Below are 8,845 nucleotides of genomic sequence, written 5' to 3'. Positions count from 1 at the left end.
TATATATATTTTAAATAGACCTGTGATAAAAACATTCATTCTTAGCTAACAAATACTAATTAGCATATGTGCAGCCTCTTATAAAGTAAAAAAAAGTTGCCTAAAAGTGAAATCCATAGAGGTGTATTAGATATGTAGAACACCATATTAGCTACTAAAATGTTTTAGTTCATTTTAATTCTGCATTTAAACACACAAAACACACTTAAACAATCCTTCAATCCTACATGTCACTGTCCAAATTTTGCAATTATTACAGTATCATTTTAACTTCACGACAGGATCTTTTGAGAGCACAACAATCTCTTAAACTGAATTATGATTCATGTATAGGCAAATTAGCCAGTGTGTATAGTTATTGTTACTAAGTTAGAAGCCTAAACATTACATATTATTATATCCATGTATTGTTTCATTTTACTTTAAATTGTATTAATTATATAATCCAAATTAAGTGTAGTGACATAAAGTAAATAACATTTTTAATTAACAAAAAGACTTCAAGGGCAAAAGCAGGTGCAGTTGGATAATTTCGTTCATCCTCATTTTAAAGTTATTAAAGACCATTTTAAAAATACGACTTAAATTTTTGTTGTGTAGGTTGTATTTTTGTTCAAAAAGCAAACCTTATTCCTTTGGGACACTTTTTAAACAGTTATTTGGGGGGGAAAAAGTGTTTGTAGTCTCTTTATTTTGTTAATAAAATTATCAACGCTTAATAATTAAACATGCCATGCTCAGTTTATTGCATTTATTGTGTTTTGGGGAATTTTTTACTTGCATGTATAGATTAATGTCCAACAAGATTATCCCCCCCGGCCCCTCCTTATGACATTTTTAGTTGAACCCAAGTTCTTTCAGCTGATTGTCAACTTTTTCGTGTGTGCGTGTGTGCGCTCCCTACAGTTATGAACGAGCTAATCAGGCGTTTGCAGCATTAATTACCTGCACGAGTGTGCGTACTGTTGCAGTTTGTGTATTAGCAGCAGGACGCTGTGGACCACCAACCGTCACTATCAGAAGTTATTATTGGAACTACAGAGAAGGAGAGAGAGAGAGCACGAGAGTTCTGATGTCTCGATGCCTTAAATTAACTTGTGTGCCTTGACGGGACACTTTTGGGAGGGGGAAGAAGAGAAGAGTTGAACCTTCATCACGCCCCGCCTTATACATTAAAAAAGAAAAAAAATGCACGGAGTGACTGCACAATCCGATCTGAGTGGACCGAGTGGGGATGAAATGGAGGGCGGGAGTGGGCGCCGCGGGATAATGCCATTATTTCAGCTCCTCTGAGCCAGGAATGCCAAATTTCACAGGCCGCTTCTCCTCTCTGGGCGTCAATCAAAAAAAAAAAAAAAAAGGAGGAGGCTGGCCGCGCTTCCATTTTGTGCACCGACCAGGGTGACAAATTGAGCCGCTGCTCGAACGGCACGTTTTGTCACTCCGGTGGCGTCTCGGGTAGTCTCCCCACGCGCAAATCACGCGAAATTTTTTGTTTTTTATTTGTTTTACATTTAATGTAATGTGATCGGTTGTTTTAATCCACATTCGTTCCGGAAGTAAGCGAGGTGAAGTCATAGTCAGTGAAACTTCCACCCTTGATAACGTCAATTATGGCCTGACCATAATATCATAAGCTTGTTATTTAAACGGGCCCACATACAAAAAAAAAAGGTGAATAAAATAATTAGGATACCGCGAGGGGGAGGAGGAGGAGCTTGGGTGGATTTTTGTGAATGGAACACATTTAATCAGGGATTTGCTGCGCCGGGTGACGCGTCGTCGCGCTCGATCAATGAGCGGCTCGCAGGAAGTGGGGCGGACGCCGTGTACCGGCCAATCGGCGCAGACTAGCGCAGGAGTCAGCCAATGGGCGCGCGGCAATGCAAAAGCGGCGACTCGAGCCTCGCCAGCCTGTGAATGTCAAGTAGTCAAAGATGGAGTCCGGTATGCTCGAGGGCCGTGTGTGTTACGTGTGCGTGGAACACTTTTTCCACCACCACCCCGTGATGAGGAAGAAGAGGAGGTTTTTGCGGGATTTGACGCTCGTTTTCGGAAGCTTTTCGGCTCCGGTTTGTGTGGTTATTAACGACGCGGGGACAACGAGTACCGAAGCCATAGCACCCCCCCCCCTTTTTTTCCCCCTTCCACCACCCGCCTTCCACGCGGCGTGATTTCGAGGAAAGAGGCTCGCTTTTCCCTCTCCGTCGTTGTTTTTCTTGGCCTATCCACGGATTCTCCTGCTGATAGTATTCCGTGGGAAGACGAGAGGTAGAAAAAAAATGGGGGGGGGGGGGTCGTGTGTGTGTGTGTGTGTGGAGAGGTGGGGGGTGTCTTCATGGTGAGTTGTAGCATTTTATGCGTAAATCTTGTACGCAAACTTGATTCCACGCGTTGATAACAAGACCGAGGTTGGGTCGGCGGAGTGGGGGGATAAAGTGCACCTTATTTGGCCACCTAATAGGTATCCGATGATTGGGAGGAAGGGAGGGAGTGAGGAGGAGGGGGGCTGGTGTGGGGTTACATTTTCACGTTGCGGGCGTGTGCGTGCAGCCGAGCCTGTTGTGCAATCTAACAAGTCGTCAGTGTTGCGCCGTGAGCTGGCAGGAAAGAGTCTCCGGGCTGGCTGGTTGGTTGGTTGGGTGGGTGGGTGGCTTGGCGTGGAGTGGAGGAGGCGCAAAGGCTGCGCGCGCTCCTTCTTCTTCTCCTTTTCCTCCTTTGTAGACATGGCGGAGAGTGAGGGAAAGCAGGTAAACAGCACCATGCGACCACATGATGTTCTCGTTTGTAGCCGTCCAATGGCTGGCGTCATGCTATGGATTGTGTACATTTTGTAACAGCCACGGACGGCGTTGCGCAAACGCCTCACGTTCACTTCACTTTTTCAAAATGAGCTTTTCTCCCTTTTCCAACTTGTTTCCCCCTCCTTGTTCTAGAGACACTTTGTACTCACCAGAGCTGCAACTTGGGACCGTGTCAGACTAATAGTTTGATAGTCAAGGTGTGGAAGGCTTTAATGTGCACCCCCCCCTCTCCTTTTCCTCCTCTCTTTAACCCCCACCTCACTCCTCCTCCTCCTCCCCCCCCTCTTCCCCAAATTAGAATGCATGTCATTGACTGAAGAGAATAGTATGGGCCCACATGCTGGGAAATTCCCATTCTCCCAGGGCGAGAGTATAAGCAACGCTGTTAAATGTAGGAAGTTAATTCAACACTCAAGCAGCTTTTTGTTATTGTGCCCTCAACCACACACAGGCATGGTGTTATTTATTTATTTACTTTTAGTATTTTTATTTCTTTTTAAAATGTGTGCTTATCCAAGTTGTGTCAGGTTTTTTTTTTATTTCAAGTTTTTCTGTGCAATGGAGGCTCCATGGTTGTTGACCACTGCCCTTTTTCTGTTGCACTACTGGCCATTGGGGATGAGCAGTGCAATATTAAAAGGGCATTGGTTGATGGACCCACACCACTCTTTGAATTATGTAAATAAATAAATTATATATATATATATAAGAAAATATTGTATGTGGACTGGGGTGGGGAATAGTTTTTTTTTCTTCAGTCAATGTCAAGTGAAAAATGACTTTTCTTTTTTAATCGCTTGTATAAGTGCTTAGTTGCATATGGGTGACTGTGTATTAGCTAAATCAACTTCCAACATCAGCTTTTTTGTGCTTTTCACAAGGAAGAAATTGCTATTAAAACTGCATTGTGGTCTAGATTAAATGTTCACCTATGGTCCACCAGTTGCAGCATCCCCATCCTTGGCGTGCTAGCTAAAACAACTTCCTACACTTTATGTTCCTATACAATGAGCATTTGATTTTTTTTAAATACACAGTTGTGCTCATAAGTTGACAATCCTATAGCGTATGTCAGCCTATGAGCACAACTGTATATACATTTTTATTTTTTGAACTGCACGGTCATCCCAATTAAATGTTCCCAATGACCGCATCAGGTCCTCCAACCGCAGGTTCTCCACTCTTGGTGTATTAGCTAAAGCTCCCAAATAACCTCCAAATATTTAAATGCTTTCCACCATTGCAACTAAACCTATTTAAATGTAGATTGGCAGCAAAAATAATGGCCGTCACCCACAGCCCACAACTCCCTCCTCTCTATCTCTTTATTCTGTCCGTGTGCTGACACATGCTGAGGTCAGCTGCTTTGACAATGTTGCACTACTGTACCATCCATTCTAGCAGTGCAATAGTATTGTCATAGCATTTGGCCTCAGAACTGGCCAGTGGAAGTGGACTGGTTGACTTGACTTGATGGCTGATGGCAGGTGGTGGAGCCTCCTGCACTGTTTACTCTCTTCTTTTTTTTTTTACGGTCCAAACAAAGTGAGACAGTCAAGTCACTTGAAAGAATCCCCAAACATTTGATACCCCCTCTCTAAAGTTAATTGGGAACATGTTCACTAACTTGAAAAAAAAAATGAAAATAACAAAAGAAAGCAACCTCCTTGGTGGAGTTAATACAAGTTGACTGGCACTCCATAGAATATCACCAAGACATAAAAATGAAAATGATTGACTTTTGTAATTAAGTTTACTGTATTTTTCCACTGAGAAATTAGTAAAGTATTATTTAAAAACAACTTTTTCATGGGTTCACCACTTGACTAAGATTTGTGGTTACAAAGTGCCGGCACAATGTTAACAAAAGTGATTCAATTGACCGCCAAAAATGTATGCTACATAGTTGAGTGGAAGTTGCTGGAGTCATTTTTGGTCTCCTGCCTAATATTAAAATGTCCTTAAGATTCATGTGCTCAGATGAAATCCTTGAGAGCTTACGGAAAAGGCCATACTCGCACAATATTTGCCCCCCAAAAATCCTTGGTAAGCTTTACCAGAATTTTCACAAGAATAATGCTAAAAAAGTGCTACGTTGGTATCTTCATAAAACTGTATAAAAAGCCGAGTATAGGTTTTTTATAATCCTACAAACTATCAATGAAAACGTTTGAATGTGGCCATACAATATGAACAAAAGTGATCAAAACGAATCCTGTATTCACACTTTGGTCCATACCCACATTTTAAAGTTTTTGCTGGGGATTAGACCGCTCCTAAACTGAAATAATCCTTTTTGGATTAAATGTACCAAATCCTAAACTTTTTTATCAATATCAACAATTTCATATGCTTGAATTGTTATGCCAAAGCAAAATGAGCCCTTCTTGAAAAGTCCCACTGAGGCACTTTTGTTGAAGAATGTGGCATTCATCAGTGTTGGTTTTCTTCAGTGGTTGGGAATCCACCCCGTGAAAAAGAAAGTATTAGTGGAGCTTGAAGTAGTTCTAGAGTGGCCTTAACTCGCAAACAGTGTAAACATAACCTCCTTAGCTGAGGTAACAGTTTTGTTTATTACATTAAACAGTAACATGAGGTTTATTTACACCAACTGTCTTCTGCACCCGTCTGTTGTTGTGTCATCAAACACGGCGACACGTGAATGGTAGTTTATGCTAAGAGGAAGCAGTGGAATGGGTGAGGGTGGGCCTCTTGTGTTTTTGAGCATCCTTGTAGCATATAACAGGTCTGGGAGGGGGGGAGGGGGACGTTCGGGGAGGAATGCAGGCCCCTCGCCCTCCCCCCAAGCCATCCCTCTCGTCCTGCTCTTCTCTCAGGTTGTGTTGCGATTAGGTGTCAGTGCTCCCGTTTGTGCCTCATTCGTTTCAACCCCGAGGACAACCCGACGCGCAAAGAGACTTATTTGTACCCTGCTAAAAGACCCTTCTTTTGAGACCACCGGTGCATAGGTTGGGGGGGGGGGGGGAAAGCAATGTTTTTGTCACAACACAGATTGACTCATTTACTTGTTTGTGCGATTGCACACGGCCACGGTAGGGCAAGCGTTGGGCGAGGGCCCCCCGAAAAAGAGAGAGAAGCCGCCTCAAGTCACTTGACTGTGTGAAATTCCGCCCCAGTGCAAGAACGTGACTTGTTTGGGCTTGCTTGCAATGCTTGCTGGGAAATCCTGGAATGTGTGGAATGGGGGACGGTGGTGCTTCTGCATCTGCAGGCTGCACAAGAGCGCACAGTATCCTGCCATGGGAGCCACACATGGCTGCTAAGAAGCACTTTCAAGTGCAAAGGAATGACACAAACAACTGTTTAAAAAAAAAAAAAAAGCTTTGTATTTTGGATTGTACATGTTTGTATATGTGCTTCAATAAAGCTGTATAAAAAAAATGCACATTTTGCCTCTTGAGTGCTTCCAAACCCCTTGATACTCATATGTTAATTAATCCTATCAAAATATACTGTCAAAGCCTCTACTAATTAAGATGAAAAGTTATTTTCGTTCAGTGGGCAATAAAAAGTTTACATTTGTATCTTGGACAACGTGCCAAGAAAAGGTATGCCACAGAAAATGGCTAAGTTGCATTTGAAAAAATTTCCAAAACAAAACGATTTAATGAGATTCAATATACTCTTGTCTGATGGACCACTGATAATTGTGGGAGAGGGAGAAACCAATAAAAGGAGGCCTCCTTTTGGGTTCGTGAAAAGTCAATAGTGTTTAAAATAACAAAACAACATATATACATATGTATAGGTCAAATAATTATGCTAAAGAAGGAAGAAGTGAAAGAGTTTTGTCTTATTGCATGCAGTTTTATGTCGGTGTAAAGTATTTTTAGAGTTGCAGAAAACACACAAGCCTTTCAAAAGTAAAGTAAAAAAAAAAAAAGTCCCTTTAATCTGTTGAAACATAAAGTGTTCCGGTTTGCACATTGAAAGATACTTTGCGAACTAAATCACAAGTTAAAGGTTGAGGAAAAAAATCTGTAGATTTTTGTACTGTTGTCAGTGCTCACTTTCTTCCCATGGCTTGTATTTGTTGGCAACTAAAGGATATTCTAAATGTCTAGAATGGTTTGTTAAAAGTTAAACAAAAAGATGTTACATCGTCGTAGTGCCCCATGTTAATAAATTCTAGAAATCGTTCCAAAGAATATGTTTTTAAAAACACATACACATGATTTTGTGCGTGTGAGATATTGTTCGTCCATTAGAGAGGTCAAAAGACAGTTAGTTCATATGCCACCAAAGTGACTTAGAGAAGACAATTTGTTGTAATCAAATGATTGAAATAGATCTACTTTTTTTTTCTCAGATTAAAGTATGTAGAAAGAGTTCAATGGTGTCTCAAAAGCAGTGCATCAAACATGTAAAGTACGAAAAAGTTAGCATTTATTCCAAATAACAGAAAAGTATTTTTGGGAGAACCAAAAACTATGAAACGTGTACATTTATCACAAGTGGCGGTAAAATAAAACAACACAATGATTATTAAAAAGGAGAGAGAAAAGAAAACACCAAAACAAACAGTAACAATAATAAATCCCGCCGACAAGCAGACAATGAAGAGGGAAATCCAAATAAACCGAAATAGCCCCTGATACAGGAAATGAAATCATCTGGGAAGTGTGTGCGTTGCCTTTGTGTGTGTGTGTGTGTATCTGTGTCTGGTTGTAGAAGGAGGCGGTGCCCATAAAGGCAGGGGGTGTAACCACTTGTGGAAGTTCCTCTCATGTTAGAGGCGAAAGAAGGAGTTAATCACATCCACATTGCATCACCCTATCACCTTTTGATGTGTTCCGAAAGAGGTGCCGGCATCTGCCTAATTAATGATTCCAGCTTTAACTGGATATAGTAATAATGTATGAAGCGTGTTCTTGCTTGAATTTAACCACCATCCGCTTTCAGGTTCTCAATCAACATGTCTCAGCATCCTCACCCACAGCCGCGGTGCCCTTTTTGTACACTTCCTCCTGTCATCATCATCATTGTTGTTATTTGGAATGTGCCCGCCATTATTATTTTAATCACAAGAAGACACACACATACACACGCGAACTCTCACACGCGCCGTGGTGACTTCCGCAGAAGAGACACATTCCATATGAGCACTGAACCAGCTCTCCAAACTCGTCTGGTGAAGTTTTGCAGCACGTGAAAAAATGGGGATATCTCCACCCTTCTGTCTGTCCGTCTATCTATCTATCTATCTATCTATCTATCTATCTATCTATCTATCTATCTATCTGGTCGTTGGTCAGTCTACATTTGCAGGGGTGTTAGTTTGTTCAAATACTGTTTAATATATTTTGTAAAAAGGGATTCGTAATCAAAAATGCTTGCAACATCCAAAGGTTACTGAAAGTGAAGAACATTTGCAACTTTGGTATAAATTTGTGCAAAAAGAATGAAGTAGACACATGACTTTGTTTTAGCAGACCATATAAAATGATGCGGTGGCCCCTGGGCCTTGAGTTTGGGACCACTGGTCTACAGTATCTATTGTCAGTATCTAACTGCCTGTCTTGTCTATATAATGTATCAATCAAACTATATACCTGTCTCAGTGTTTCCCAACCTTGATAGAGCCAAGGCGCACATTATACAAAAGAAAAAGGAAACATCACACCATCAAACTAAAATGTCACAAAAAGTATGAATATTGAACGGGTTGTATTGAAATCCACCCGTTTTTAGCCATTTTGTCACTGAAAATGACATCACAGTTGCTCAGGGCTCAGGTAATGACCAATCACAGCCTAACTGTTTTCTGAAGCTGAGCCATGATTGGTTGTTGAATAGGGATTTTTTTTTTTTTGTGGGAATTTTAGTGGTGAAAATGTTACACTTTTGGTCAGTGGGAATTTTTAGCAAGTTAAAAAATGTTCTCAAGGTGAATTGAGCTGAACTGTTGTATTGAATCTCCTGTTGGAACTGAATGGGAATTTTTTAGTGAAAATGTTGCATTTGGAGACTTGTATTTTTGCCTTAAATTATGCTAGCTATATTGTAACTCTACTCCCTCA

This window comes from Filicampus tigris, chromosome 15, assembly GCF_054856515.1.
Source record: "Filicampus tigris isolate MCC_2025a chromosome 15, RoL_Ftig_1.0, whole genome shotgun sequence".
Classification (NCBI taxonomy): domain Eukaryota; kingdom Metazoa; phylum Chordata; class Actinopteri; order Syngnathiformes; family Syngnathidae; genus Filicampus; species Filicampus tigris.
Note: the sequence above shows the minus strand (reverse complement) of the source record.